The sequence below is a fragment of the Dothidotthia symphoricarpi genome (assembly GCF_010015815.1).
Source record: "Dothidotthia symphoricarpi CBS 119687 unplaced genomic scaffold P153scaffold_23, whole genome shotgun sequence".
Lineage (NCBI taxonomy): Eukaryota > Fungi > Ascomycota > Dothideomycetes > Pleosporales > Dothidotthiaceae > Dothidotthia > Dothidotthia symphoricarpi.
The window spans coordinates 410,257-426,354 of NW_022985030.1; positions in this window are offsets into that span (position 1 = coordinate 410,257).

A 16,098-nucleotide genomic window follows, 5' to 3' on the forward strand; every position below is an offset into this window, starting at 1 on the left:
TTATAGAAGTATTTAGAAGGTATAAAACCTTAATATACAACTATAAAATTAATATAGAATAAGAATAAAGCTAGAGGTAGCAGTAAGGGTAACAGTAATAGTAATAGCAATAAGACGTAAATAGCTAATAACTTACAAGTAGGTTAAACTTTAAAATAAGAACTAATAAGTAAGTAAAACGTGTGCGTAACTAAAATATAATAGTAACGTAATACATTAATCCCTATCCTCTAGGGAAACTATAATTTATAAACTAAAGCTAAAAAGAACTTTAATTATTCCTTAAGCTTTTTAAGTTTTTATCTATATTAGTTTAATAGGTACCTAGAAATTAAAACATAGCTAACTAGCTCTTTATTACTTTTACTATATACTTCTACTAATATTTACTAAGTTTAGGGAGGCTAAGTGTTAGCTTTTATATTAAGTTATTATATTAGATTTTTACTATATTATAACTCTCTGCCTATACTACTTATATAAATATACTATCTCTAGAGGATAGAGATTAATGTGTTACGTTACTATTATGTTTTAGTTTTACACGCGTTTTAATTACTTATTAGTTCTTATTATATATTTATACTAACTACAGCAGCTAAAGTTTAACCTAGTTATAAACTTTCTATATTATTAGCTATCTACTTCCTATTACTATTACTATTACTATTGCCCTTACTACTACCTCCTAATAAGGTTAGCTAGCTTTGTCCTTGTTCTATATTAATCCTATAGTCCTATAGTAAGGTTTTATACTTTTTAAATTACTTCTATAAGTCTTCTTTTCTAGGTAATATACCTAGGGTCTATAAAAGCTTACTTAAAATGCCTTTTATTCTTAGTTAGAATAGTATTATTACGCTACTTAGTAGTAAAGCTATTAAGTTAGAAAAGCTAGGTATTAAAGAAAGCCCTATTAGCTTTATAGACTTATATAAGAAAGAGCTAAACCCTAACTTTATAGAGCTTTACCTTAAGTTTCTTATTAAGTATAAGATACTACTTAATATCTAAATTACTTAAGTAAAACATATTATTATTATACTAAGTAATTCTCTTTATTTCCTTTTACTACTTAACTAGGTCTTTAGAGATCTTGCTAGAGATATCTAGAGTACTATACTAGTACTAGTAATTACTTACCTTAATTCTTTAATTATTAGTTTACTATAAGACGTAGCGTAGGAACTCCTAGGCTACGCTAATAGGATTATATTATTAGTTAGGTATAATCTTAGTTATAAAAAAAGATAAGATAAGATAGATAAGATAGATAGATAAATAAATAAAGATAACTCTTAAGGTACGTAGGATATTTATGTGCTAGCTTATTTATATAAACTATTATTACCTATACTCTCTCTAAAGCTGCCCTAGTTATGTATTTAGAATTACTAGTTAATTAAGTTTTTATAACCTAGCTATTATTTTAGGTTTATAGCGTATTTATACTTATAGTATAGGCAGATAGACACAATATAGTAAGAATTTAATATAGTAACTTAGTATAGAAGCTAATACCTAGCCCCTTTTTATACAGTAAATATTAGTAGGAGTATATAGTAAAGGTAACAGAGAGCTAATTAGTATACTATCTCTTAATAACTAGCTGCTTAATATACTAATATAGACATATATTTAAGAGCCTAGATAGCTATTAGTTAAAGTTTAGTTTAGTTATAAACCCTAGATTATATTATAAACTATAGCTAAGTTATAAAAACTCTTTAATTAACTAGTAATCTTAAATATATAACTAGGGCAGCTTTAGTAAAAGTATAAGTAATAACAGTTTATATAAATAAGCTAGCATATAAATATCCTTTATACCTTAGGAGTTTTTATCTATCTATCTTATCTTTCTTTATAACTATAATTATAGCTAACTAATAATATAACCTTATTAGTATAGCCTAGGTATTTCTACGCTGCATCTTATAGTAAGCTAATAAATAAAGAATTAAGGTAAGTAATTCCTAGTACTAGTATAGTACTCTAGATATCTCTAGTAAGATCTCTAAGGACCTAGTTAGGTAGTATAAAGAAATAGAGAGTATTACTTAGTATAATAGTAATACCTTCTACTTAAAAGATAAAAATATCTTATAGTACCTTAAGCTTAATAAAAGACTTAAAGTATAGCTTTATAAGGTTAGAGTTTAGCTTCTCCTTATATAAGTCTATAAAACTAATAGAGCTTTCTTTAATACCTAGCTTTTCTAACTTAATAAGCTTACTACTAAGTAGTATAATAATACTACTTTAACTAAGAATAAGAGCTACTTTAAGCAAGCTTTTATAGATCCTAGGTATACTACCTAGAAAAAGAGAATTATAGTAGTAATCTAGAAGGTATAATACCTTACTATAGGGCTATATAATTAATATAGAATAAGGACAAAGCTAGCTAATTTTAAAGTAGTAGTAATAGTAACATTAATAGTAATAGTAATAGTAATAGTAATAGGAAGTAGAGGGTTATAACTAGGTTAAACTTTAGCTACTGTAGTTAGTGTAAATATATAATAAGAACTAATAAGTAATTAAAACGCATGCGTAACTAAAACACAATAGTAACGTAATACATTAATCCCTGTCCTCTAGGAATAACCTAGCTATAGTTTATAATATAATCTAGAGTTTATAACTAAACTAAACTTTAACTAACAGCTGCCTAGGCTCTTAAATATATATCTATACTAGTATATTAAGCAGCTAGTTATTAAAGAGACAGTATTTTAATTAGCTCTCTATTACTATTACTATATACTTAGACTAATATTTACTATGTAAAAAGGGGCTAGGTAAAAGCTTCTATACTAAGTTACTATATTAGATTCTTACTGTATTATGTCTATCTGCTTGCACTAGAAGTATAAATACGCTATAAACCTAAAATAATAAATATACTATAAACCTAAGATAATTAAGTTAAAGAATACTACGTTATTCTAAACTTTTTAGTTAAAGGTATTACTATTTTACTAATTTAAATTTTTATTCCTCATAACTACTTAACTAAGTCTTTCGAAAATTTATTAGAGGTACTAAAGGTACTATACTAATCTTAGTAACTACTAGCTCAGATTCTTTACTTATTAGCTTACTATAAAATATTGTAAAAGCATATTTTAGCTATAGTAATAGAGCTATATTATTTATAAGCTATTAGTAAGATTAGATAATATAGAAACTAAATTACAAGGTCTCTAAATCTTTAAAAATTTAAAGTATTTAGATACTAGATTATCTATATAGATTATAAATAGTTATACTATCTCTAAAGCAACTTTTATTCCAAGTTTTTTTTTACTTATAAAAATAAATATATTCCTATCTTTATTTAACTTTTACTTAAAGCTTAATAAAACTTAAGTTGTTACTTTAGCTTCTAAATATATCTCTATATTAAGATAATAATCAGCTAGCTTACAAAAGTAGTACATATACTAGCTTTTTATTACTACAACTATACACTCTTACTAATACCTACTAATAGAGAAGAAGAGAGGTATTAGCTTCTATATAGATTTACTTTTTTAAATTATAAATATATTTTTTCTACTTACCTATACAAGAAGTATAGATACGCTATTATTAAGGTTTATAGCGTAATTATACTTAAAGTATATATAGGTAGATATAATATAGATAAAATCTAATATAGTAACTTAGTTTAAAAGCTAATACTAAGCCGTATTCTATATAGTAAACATTATTAAAAGTATCTAGTAATAATAATAGAGAGCTAATTAGCTATTCTTTTATTACTAGCCTCTAAATATTCTGGCATAAATATATAGCTCAGAGCTTAGGCAGCTCTTAATAGAAATGTAATTTAGATATTAATATTATATTAAATTCTAAACTAAAGCTAAGTTAGAAAAACCTCTTCATTTACTTATTATTGTAATATATTACTAAAGCAGCTTTGATAAAGCATAGGTAATAATATATTTTTTTGTTAGGTTTATAGCGTATTTATACTTAATGTTTAAGTAGGTATTTATAATATAGTATTTATCTAATGTAGTAACTTAGTATAGAAGCTAAGACCTATTTACCTATTATATAGTTTAAGTTAGTAAGAGTATAAAGCAATAGTACTAAAGAGCTAATCTATACACTATTTCTTAATACCTAGCTACTTAATCTACTAGTTTAGACATTTTAGTTAAAGTTTAGTTTAGTTATAACCTCTAAAGTGTATTATAAGCTATAGCTAGGCTATAAAAACTATTTAAATAATAAATAAATTAAAATATATAACTAAGGTTTTATTTAGAAGGTACAAGTAATAATAATTTTTATAAGTAAGCTAGTATATAAATATCCCTTACTCTTTAAAAGTTAAGATCTAAATACTTTATCTATTTATCTATTTATCTATCTTATTTTATGTTTTTTACAACTAGGAATATACTTAACTTATGATTTAATCTTATTAATATAGCCTTAAGGTTCCTACGCTATCTTTTATAGTTTACTAATAATTTAAAAGTAAATGTAAATACTAATTAGTTCTAGTATAGTACTTTTAATAACTCTAGTAAAATCCAAAAGACCTAGTAAGGTAGTAAAATATATTAAAAAGGATTACTTAGTATACTAGTAATTAATTCTGCTTATATTGTTTAGCTATTAAGTAGTGCTTAATACTTTACAGAAGGTATAGAGTAAAGCTTTTAAAAGTTAAAGTTTAGCTCTATTTTATATTAGTTTATATAGCTATTAAGGTATTTGTTTTATATACTTAGCTTTTTAAATTTAACTAGCTTACTACTACGTAGTATATATATACTACTTTACCTTTAAATAGTTAGCCCTAACAGCTTACTAGAACTTAAAGTTTAAGAACTTAGCTATACTACGTAAGGCCTACCTACTCTAATAATAATTTTAACTTTAATAACAATAGTTTAATTATACAAAATGCTGTAATATTAGAAACTTTACCTCTATAATAGTAATAGTATATTTTACAAATCTAAATAAGCAAAAATTCTTGCGAAGTAGATAGAGTTATATATATATATTATAAATTAGTATTAAATATAGGTTGTAAAGAGGTCCTAGTATTAATTTATTAGTCTTTTAGTAAGGATTATTATTAAGGGTATAATTATTATTAATATAGGTAGGCTGTATGTAGTATAGCTAGATTTCCTTAATCCCAAGCTTTTATAAGCTGTTAAGGCTAAGTAGTATAATACTTCAAATATCTCTAGTAAGATCTCTAAAGACCTAATTAAGTAGTAAAGGAAAATAAAGAGTATTATTTAGTATAATAGTACTACCTTCTAGTTAGAAAAAAAAGTTATCTAATAGTACTCTAAGCTTAATAAAAGATTAAGGTATAGCTTTAAAAGGTTAAAGTTAAGCTTTTTCCTATCTAAGTATATAAAACTAATAAAGCTTTTTAATATACCTAGCTTTTTTAACTTAATAAGCTTACTTTTAAGTAGTATAATAATACTACTTTTACTTATTATAAGAGCTACTTTAAGTAAGCTTATGTAGATCTTAGGTATACTACCTAGAAATAAAAAATTATAGAAGTAATCTAAGAGGTATAAGACCTTACTATAGAACTATATAATTAATATAACATAAGAATAAAGCTAGGAATAGCAGTAATAGCAATAGTAATAGTAGTAGTAGTAGTAATAGTAATAGTTATAGGAAGAAGAGGGTTAATAACTTATAACTAGGTTAAGCTTTAGCTAAATAAAAACTAGTAAGCAAATAAAACGCGTATATAACTAAAATACAATAATAACGTAACACATTAATTCCTATCCGCCACGGATATCGTTACTATAGGAGGAGTTAATATAGAATAAGAATAAAGCTAGCTAATCTTATTAGGAGGTAGCAGAAATAGTAATAGTAATAGCAATAGTAATAGAAAGTAAAGGGTTAGAAATAGGATACACTTTAGCTACTAAAGTTAGTATAACCAATTAGAACTAATAACGAAAACGCGTGCGTAACTAAAATTTAATAGTAATACAATATATTAATCCCTGTCTTCTTAGGAAATAGGTAGGTATAAAACCTAAATATACTTGTAGTAGTTAGGAAGTAGCTATTAGAGCAAGAGTAGTATTATTTTTAATAGTAGTTGTAATATTAATATTAATAGGAAGTAAAGAGTTAAAACCAAGCTTTTCCTAAGCCACTATAGTTACTATAAAAATTTAAAAAAAACTTAATAAGTAACTTACACGTATATGTAACTAAAATATTAAAGTAACGTAACATACTAATCTCTGCTCTTTAAAGATAGATACGCTATAAACCAAAATACAATAATACTTCGGTATAGTATAAGTATAAATAAATAGTTATATTTAAAATAAGAGCGAATAATTATAAATCTATAGATTAGAGGAATAAAAGATATAAATAATCTTATAAGATTGTATAAAAGTAGCTAAAAATAAAGATAAGATTATAAAATCTATAAGATTATATTAATAATGTAGCAAGATCTTTTAGGAATTCTTGTTATACTATATAATCTTTAAGCAATAAACCTAGTATTTAATTTTGAAATACTTAAAACGTTGTTTGTGTAATAGAATTATTATAATTGCGTATTATGCTATTACCTGCCTTCTTTATTTTTAAATAATAATTGTTACTATAAGTTTGTAGATTAAAGTAAGTAAGAAAATAAGTCTTTTTGTAAAAGGATTACAGTGTATTACTCTACGTAGTAGTAAACAAAGTTGTAAAATACAGTTACTAAATAAAGTTTTCCTTAATATTTTTAAGCATAATAAAGCGCGTGAAAATTATAAAGATTTATTAGGTATAGACCTACTGTAGGAGTTGAATTTTACTCTTGTTATTAATTAAGAGAGCTGAATAAACACAAGATTATATACCTACTATCTTGTAGATCTATTTACTAGTTAATTAACTTAACTTTATTTCAAAATTAATTTAAATTACTAATAATAACGAATCTTAATAAAGATAGATGTAAATAGCTCCTTAACAAATCACTAACTACGTACTTATAAATTTAATACCTGGAAAAAAAAAAGATTTATTTTAGAAATAAGATAGAAGCCTTAAAAAACAAAGATTAATGTGTTTATTTATTAACTATATTAAAATCACGACAGGGTATTAGTTAACTAATAGCCTTTTTTACCTTTACTAGTAACAGTAGTAACAAAAAAACCTAGTAATATATAATTTATTTTTAACTTCCTATTAGTATTACATATACTATCAATTTTATAGCTACAAGAATATATACTGTAACTATTATAATAACTATAAGATTTACGTGTTTATGTACTACTAAATATGTATATATAATCTTTACTTACTAAAGTACCTATACTGCGTCTATCTTCTAGGCGTAATACTTGAAATCTGTTAAAGTTTACTAAAAAGAATACTAATCTAGGCTAAGGGTATAATAATGTTGCTATATAGTAATAATCTAGTAGAGAAAGAGGGTAATAGTACTAAAACAAGCTATATTAGCTAAATATACTAATCTAGACAAGAAGTAAAATTTAACACTTTTAACTTAACTTTAATTCTTCTATTATATTTATATTACTCTATATTCTGTTATATTTAGAGTACTAAAGAGAAGAGCCTTTAAAGATTTATATTTACTAAAAATTTAATATAAGAAAGTTACAAGTCTAAGTTAAAGTAAGATATATTTTATTATAAATATAAAATTAATTACTATATACAGAAACTTATAATGTAGGTTTTATACTAAAAAGGTTATAGATTATTTTCTATCTAGAAAATTTATTACAATAAAATAAATTATTAAAGTACTTAATACCCTTAAGTGTACTTACTTTCTATAGTAGCAAAAGTGTATTCTAGCTATAAGCTATTAACTTTCTGCTTCTTATTACAATTACTATTTTAATTTGCTAAATATTTACTATTACTATTTCTAGAACTTAGAACTTTATTCTTACTTAAAACTAACTATATAGTTTCCTAGTAAAGTCTTATAGTCTTTAGATACTTCTATTATTCTAGGTATTAGTATATTTAGGCTAGGCTAGTAAATTCTTTTCCTAAAAATCTCTTTTTTCTAATATATCTTTTTATCTACTAGTCTAGATTAGGCAATTCTTAGGTTATCTTGTAGCCCTAGGCTAGCGCATTCTATTGTGCTATACTAACTAGGCGCTAGCTGTAGCAGGTTAGAAGTTATTTAGCTACCTAAAAGTCCGGGTTAGGTAGAGGTTAAGTTACCTTCTTTGGCTCTTCTATTGGTTATAGCTCCTCTAATACTAACAAAGGATAATACAACCCTAACCCTATTTAATAGCCCCAAGTAAGGGCTTTAAAATAAATTTAAAACTGCCTAAATCGGACTAGTTTTGGTTAAGTTTTGGGGAGTACCTAGGTAGAATCTCAGACCCTACCCATTTACCAGCGTAATTTAGGCTTATTGCACAAGTAGATAGATATAATTAAGTAGGACTACAGTATAGTAACTTAAGGTATTAGCTAATACCTAGGCCCTTTTTTATTTTAGGTTTATAGCGTATTTATACTTGTAGTATAGGCAGATAGATATAACATAGTAAGAATCTAATATAGTAACTTAGTATAGAAGCTAATACCTAGCCTCTTTATATATAGTAAATATTAGTAGGATTATATAAATATAGTATTAAAAAGTAGATTTATAAACTGTTTTTAGGTAGTATTCTACTAAATAAACCAGTATAGATATAAAATTAAAAGCCTAGGCTACTATTAGTTAAAGTTTAGTTTAGTTATAAGCTTTAGTTTATATTATAAACTATAGCTAAAGTATAAGAACTTTTAAATTAACTAGTAATTCTAATTATATAACTAAGGTAGCCTTAAAAGGAGTATAAGTAATAATAGTTTATCTAGATAAGCTTAAATATAAATATTATTTATACTTTAAAAGTTAAAATCTAAATATTTTTTCTATCTATCTATATATCTATCTTATCTTTCTTTATAACCTAAATTATAGCTAACTAATAGAATAATTCTATTAGCGTAGCCTAAGGGTCTTTATACTACGTCTTATAGTAAACTAATAATTAAAGAGTTAAAGTAAGTAATTACTAGTACTAGTATAGTACTTTAAATATCTTTAGTAAAATCTCTAAAAACCTAATTAGGTAGTAAAAGAAATTAAAAGGTACTACTTAGTATTATAGTTATACCTTCTACCTAGGAGATATAGATATTTTATAGTATTTTAAGTTTTATAAAAGACTATAGGTATAACTTTTAAAAGTTATAGTTTAGCTTATCTTTATATAAGTTTATAAAACTAATAAAGCTTTCTTTAATACTTAGCTTTTTTAACTAAACAGCCTTACTACTAAGTAGTATAATAATACTATTTTAACTAAAAGTAAAAGGTATTTTAAGTAAGCTTTTATAGACTTTAGGTATACTACTTAGAAGAAAAGACTTATAGAAGTAATTTAGAAGGTATAAAACCTTACTATAAAACTATAAAATTAATATAAAATAATAATAAAGCTAGCTAATCTTGTTAGAAGGTAGTAGTAATAGTAATAGGAATAGTAATAGTAGTAGAAAGTATAGGGTTACAACTAGGTTAAACTTTAGATATAATAAGAGCTAATAAGTAATTAAAACGCGTTTGTAACTAAAATATAATAGTAACGTAACAAATTAATCTCTGTTTTCTAGAGATATAAGTCTATAAAGCTAATAAAGCTTTATTAAATTTCTAGCTCTGTTTACTTAACTAGCTTACTACTAAGTAGCGTAATATTACTACTCTAAGTTTTAAAAAGAGCTTCTTTAAGTAAGCTTTTGAAAATCTTAAGGTATTATAATAGAAGTTTAATATTAATAGAGCTATTTAGGTAGGTACAGAACCTGTATATAGTATAAGCAGTATAAGGGGTAAAAGTTAGAGTAATATTAATAGTAATAGTTAAAGTAATAGTAATAACTATTGTAATAGTAATAGCTATAAGACGTAGAAAACTACTTATAACTAGGTTTACCTAAAGCTACTGTAATTAGTATAAGTATAAAAAAGAAGAAAAAAAAGTAAATAGTAAGCGTGTTTAACTAAAATATAATAGTAATATTATACATTATTTAATATATCTATAATTCCCTTCCTTTCTTGTAAACTTAATTTCTAGAAAGGTATATATAAAGTAGCTATTTTTTAGAGCCTAAGAGGTAATAGTATTTAATCTAATACTAGCTTTAAAAACCTAAAGAATCTTAATACTGTTTAATTCTTTCTTAATATACAGTTTTAGTAAACTTGTACTTCTACTATAAGTAGATAGATATAATATAATAAAAGTCTAATCTAGTAACTTGGTATAGAAACTAATATATAGCCTCTTTTTATATAGTTAATATTACTTAAGGTATATAGTAATAGTAATAAAGAGCTAATTAAATAACTATCTCTTAGTAATATTCTCCTTAATATACTAGTGTGGACGCGTATATAAGAGCTTTAGTAGCTAGTAGTTAGAACTACTACAAACTTTTATAGTTCTTTTAAACCTTTTATAGAAGAAATTAGATTTATACTCTAAAAAGGAAATTAGTTTAAGCCTTTTTTTAAGCTTAAAGTACTGTAAGATATCTTTATCTTCTAAGTAAAGGTCTTTATAATTATAGTAACTAATCCTTGTTTTTCTCTCTACTACTTAACTAGGTCCTAATAAATATTATATGTACTATACTACTACTTATTAAAGCTTATCTAAAGATTTTACCTATAAGTTTACTAAATAATCTTGTATCAAAATATTAAGGCAATATTAAAATAGATATTGTAGTACTTAGCTATACTTTTTACTTAAGATATAGACTTAATAGTTTAATATATCTTTATATTCTTATATACATAACTTATTTATATTATTACTTGTATATATAAAGTAATTACACTTCTTCCTAAACTAATACTACCCTAGCTATAAATTTAGACTTAACAGTTTCTTTTTAAAGCTAGGACACATATTTATAGTCTATTATATAATATAGGCTTTATTACTATACTTAGCTTTAAGAAATAGCTACTTAGATTCTTAATATATATCTATTATTTTAGAGTTAAAGCGTATTAACACTTCTTATATAAGGCAATAAATGCATTACAATAAGACTATAGTATAGTAAATTAAAATAAAAGCTATTACTTAGCCTCTTTATATACTGTAAATACTAGTAAGGGTATATAATAATAGTATTTCAATATAGCATAACTGTCTTCTAGTAAGGTTCTACTAATTATACTAGTATAGATATATATTTAAAAGCCTAAATAGCTATTAGTAAATGTATAGTTTAGCTATAACTTTTATTTTATATTATAGACTATAGCTAAGATATAAAAACTATAAAATTTACTTGTAATTATAATCTATAACTAATATAGCTTTAGAGGAGGAAGAGGTAATTATAGCCTATATAGATAAGCCTAAATATAAATATTCTTTATACCTAAAAGTTACAATCTAAATTCTGTATCTCCTTTTTTTTATTCTATTTTTCTCTATACTTAAGATTATACCTAACTAATAATATAAAGTATTAGTATAGTAAAAGAGCTCTTAAACTATATCTTATAGTAGGCTAATAATTAATAAATTAAAAAAGAGAATTACTAGTATTAGTATAGTACCCTAGATATCTCTAGTAAGACTTTTAAAAACTTAGTTTAGTAGTAAAAGGAATTAAAAGATATTACTTAATATAATGTAATACTTTCTATTTAGTAGATATAAATATCTTATAATACTTTATATTAGGCTATATCTACTATTCTATCCCTAGCAATCCTATCTAGGATTACTAGACCTTTTAGTAGTGTAGCCTAGTTAGGATAGAACCTGTAGCTAATAAAGTAATCCTAAATACCTAGAGTTTAAGCCTAGGCTTAGCCTTTAGACAGCTTTTGCTAGTTAGCCTAAGCTTATAGCAGAGGTTATATAGGGCTAGCTAAAGCGTAAGGCGGCTCCTTTAGGCGCTATGCTATTGCAGCTAGGGATCTAGTAGTAATATTACAGGTTACTTACTATAGTAACTAGTAATTTAGCTACAGCCTGCTATCCTATTCTTAGAGCTTAGGGGCAAGCCCTAAGAAGGAGAGAGATACTGTTAGGCTATATCTACTATTCTATCCCTAGCAATCTTATCTAGAATTACTAGACCTTTTAGTAGTATAGCCTAGTTAGGATAGAACCGATAGCTAATACTTTAAGCTTAATAAAAAACTTAAAGTTTAGCTTTATAACGAATAAGTTTAGCTGCTTTTTATAAAAGTTTATAAGACTAATAAAGCTTTTTTCAATACCTAGTACATTCAGCTTAGTAGCCTAATTTCTAAGTAAATATTAATATTATTTTAACTCAAAATAGAAGGTATTCTAAGTAAGATTTTATACACCTTATATATATTTTAAAAAAAAAACTTATAGTTGTAATTTAGGAGATTTTAGACTTTACTATAAAAGTAAAGGATTAATATAAAATAAAGATAAAGCTGGCTAAGAAAAGATAGTAATAATAATAGTAATAGTAAGAGTAATAGAAGGTAGAAGGCTAAGAACTTATAACTAGCTTATATTTTAGCTAATATACTAGAAACTAATACGTAATTTAAATATAGAAGTAAGTAAAATAGACTAGTAACCTAATATATTAATCCCTATTCTCCAGAAAATATATATCTATACTTATATATTAAGTTTAGAGTTTCTTCGAACTAGCTTATTATTATAGGTTTATAGTATATTTCTACTTGTAGAATAGGCAGATATAAATAATATAGCAAGAATCTAGGATAGTAACTTAGTTTAGGAGTTAATACCTAGCCTCTTTCTATATAGTAAATATTAGTAGAAGTATAGAGTAAATGTAGTAGAGAGCTACTAAACTATATAATAATAACTAGATATTTTATTCTCTAAGACAGATACGTATACAAGAGCCTAAGTAGTACTGTAGGTTAGTTTTACTTAAAGTTATAAAGTGTATTTTCCTAGAGAATAGAGATAAATATATTATATAACTATTATATTTTACTTATACACGCTTTTTAATTCCTTATTAGTTTTTATTATGTATACCTACTATAGCAGCTAAAGTTTTACCTAGTTTAAACTTTCCTAACTATTAGCTCTCTACTTCCTATTACTATTACTATTACTATTACTGTTACTATTACTGCTACTTCTAGCTTTATTCTTATTTTATATTAATTTCATAGTCTTATTGTAAAGTATTATACCTCCTTAATAACTTCTATAATTCTTTTTCTCTAGATAGTATACATAAAATCTATTAGAAGCTTACTTAAAGTAGCTCTTATTAAAGGTTAAAGTAGTATTACTATACTATTTAGTAGTAAGCTAAATAAGTTAAATTAGCTAAGTATTCAAGAAAGCCTTATTAACTTTATAAACTTATATATAAAAAACTAAACTTTAACTTAGTAAAGCTATATTTGAAGTCTCTTTTTAAACTTAAGGGATAATAAAATATCTTTATTTTTTAAGTAAAAGGTATTATTGTTCTACTAAGTATTACTTTCTATTTGCTTTTACTACTTTACTAGGTACTTAGAGATCTAACTAGAGATATTAAAAGTACTATACTAGTACTTGTTATTACTAATTTTTATCCTTAATTTATTAGCTTAATATAAAATACAGTATATAAGCTCCTAACTAATACTAATAAATTATATTATTAGTGTAGTATAATAATACTTATAAAGAAAAAAAAGTAAAAATAATAAAAGGTCTAACTTCTAAGGTATAAAGCATATTTACAAACTAGCTTATTTAAATAAATTATTATTACCTAGACTCCTACTTAAGCTGCCCTAGATATATATATAAAATTATTAGTAAATTAAAGTTTTTAACTAAACTAGGCTCTAACTAACAGCTGCCTAGGCTTTTGAATTTATATATATACTAGTATATTAAGCAGAATACTACTAAAAGATTGTTAATCTACTTTTTAATACTATTATTATATACTCTTACTAATATTTACTGTATATAAAGGAGCAAGGTATAAGCTCTTCTACTAAGTTACTATACTATAGTCTTACTGTATTACGTCTATCTGCTTGTTTAACATGCATTGAAATGCTATAAACCTAAAAATAATAATTAAAGTTAAGTAGTTTAATATTAGTACTTAGTAAGTATAATTTTTATTACTTTTACTTAAAACTTTAACAAATTCTTAGAGTATAATCTAAGATTAAGTAAAAGTATTTAGATTAAATTCCTAGATTAAAGTCTTAATAGAGAGTGAAATAACATAAATATAATAAACAAAAATACTAAATAACTTGAAAATAATGAACATTCTTACCTTTTTTTTAAGTATATAGTATTAAATTTAAAATCTTAACAAATTCGAATATATACGCTAATTAAGTCCTCTACTAATTTCAGAGTTAATATAAACTTGAAATTAACTAGTATAGACTAAGAACCTTTTAAGGGTTGTTATAATAAGTAGTATACTACACTAAAATTCTTTTCTTATTAGGTTAGCTGAGGCAACCCTTCTTGTTTTAATATTAATCTTTTATTATTATATCTTTTTAACTTGTTAAGTAAGTATTAGAAAAAGATAATTATAGGAATATATTCTTGAGTAAGCCTTATGTTATGTAATAGTTTAGGCCGAGTAGAACCTTTATAAGTAAAGCCTTAGAGCTAAGTAGCCTTTACTACTAATACCTACTCTTAGCTAGCCTACTAGAAAAGACTAGCACGCTAATAAAAGGACTAAAAGTAAACAAAAGCTAGTAATATAAATTATTAGTAAATTTATCTAATCTTTACTAATAAGTACATTTAACTTAGCCTTTTATAATAAAGGCTATTTATATTAACATTTTTACGTATCAGCAAAGTTCTTAAAAACTATAAGTAAAAATTTTTTTAAAAAAGTTACTATAGCTACTAAGCTAAAAGTAAAAGTATTAGAGCTTTTAGAGATAGACTTTATATTAATAGTAATTAGAATACACGTTTAGACTACAGCTAGATAGAACTTATATAAGTAAGAAGTAGAACTAAAACTTTAGCTATTTTCCTAAGGTCTCTAAATATATAAATTACAAATAATAAAGTTAATAAATATAACAATTAGAATATCTAGCTTAGAATTAGTAATTACTATTAAGTTACTAGTTAACAAACCTAATAAATAACTCTCTTTAATTAAGTTATATAATATATTATAATTACTTACCTAAAATACTAATATCTTTAATAGTAGTTAGCTAGAACTATTTACTTCTAATAAGAAAAAAGAATAATTAGAAAATAAGGTTTATAGACTAATAGTAGTTAAAGAACTAACTTTTTTAATACTATCTACTTAGACTTATAAAAATCTATTAAGATACTAAGTTTTAACTACTTTAATAATAATTAAAAGTACTTTTAAGTATTGTAGATATATATAAAATATAAGCTAAAGTATAATCTTAAAGAACTATAATTAGAACCTAGATATATATTTAACAGATGTACAACTTTGCTACTTACATTACGTTATTGTTAATGGATTATAATAAGATAGTTACTATAGAAAGCTATTAAATTTATTTAATTAAGTAACTGTTTAATAAACTATACACTATAAAAGCTTAACTTAAGTCTATAATTTCTAATTTAATAGGCTCCTATTATAATCTCTAAATAGAGAGTTTATAAGCCTAGCCTTTAAATTTATACAACAAGGTAATTTAGATAACTTAAATATAAACTATTTTGGTATATTATAACCTAATTTATTAGTTAAAATAACTTATATAAGAGTACTAAGTAATTAAAAAATCTTGTTATATTAACTTAAGTAGTTATATCTATAAAAACTTCCTTTAAGCTAAAATTAGGTCTACCTTCTTTTAAATAAGGGTTCTATAATATAACTTTCTAAACTAGAAGCTTTTAATTGCCTATATAAGTGAGTTTATTAAAGCAGTAAATAGATCTATAAAAAAGGTTAATAGGCTAAAAAAAAAGAATACTTATAGTAAAAAGAAAAGAGCTTATACTTATATTATAA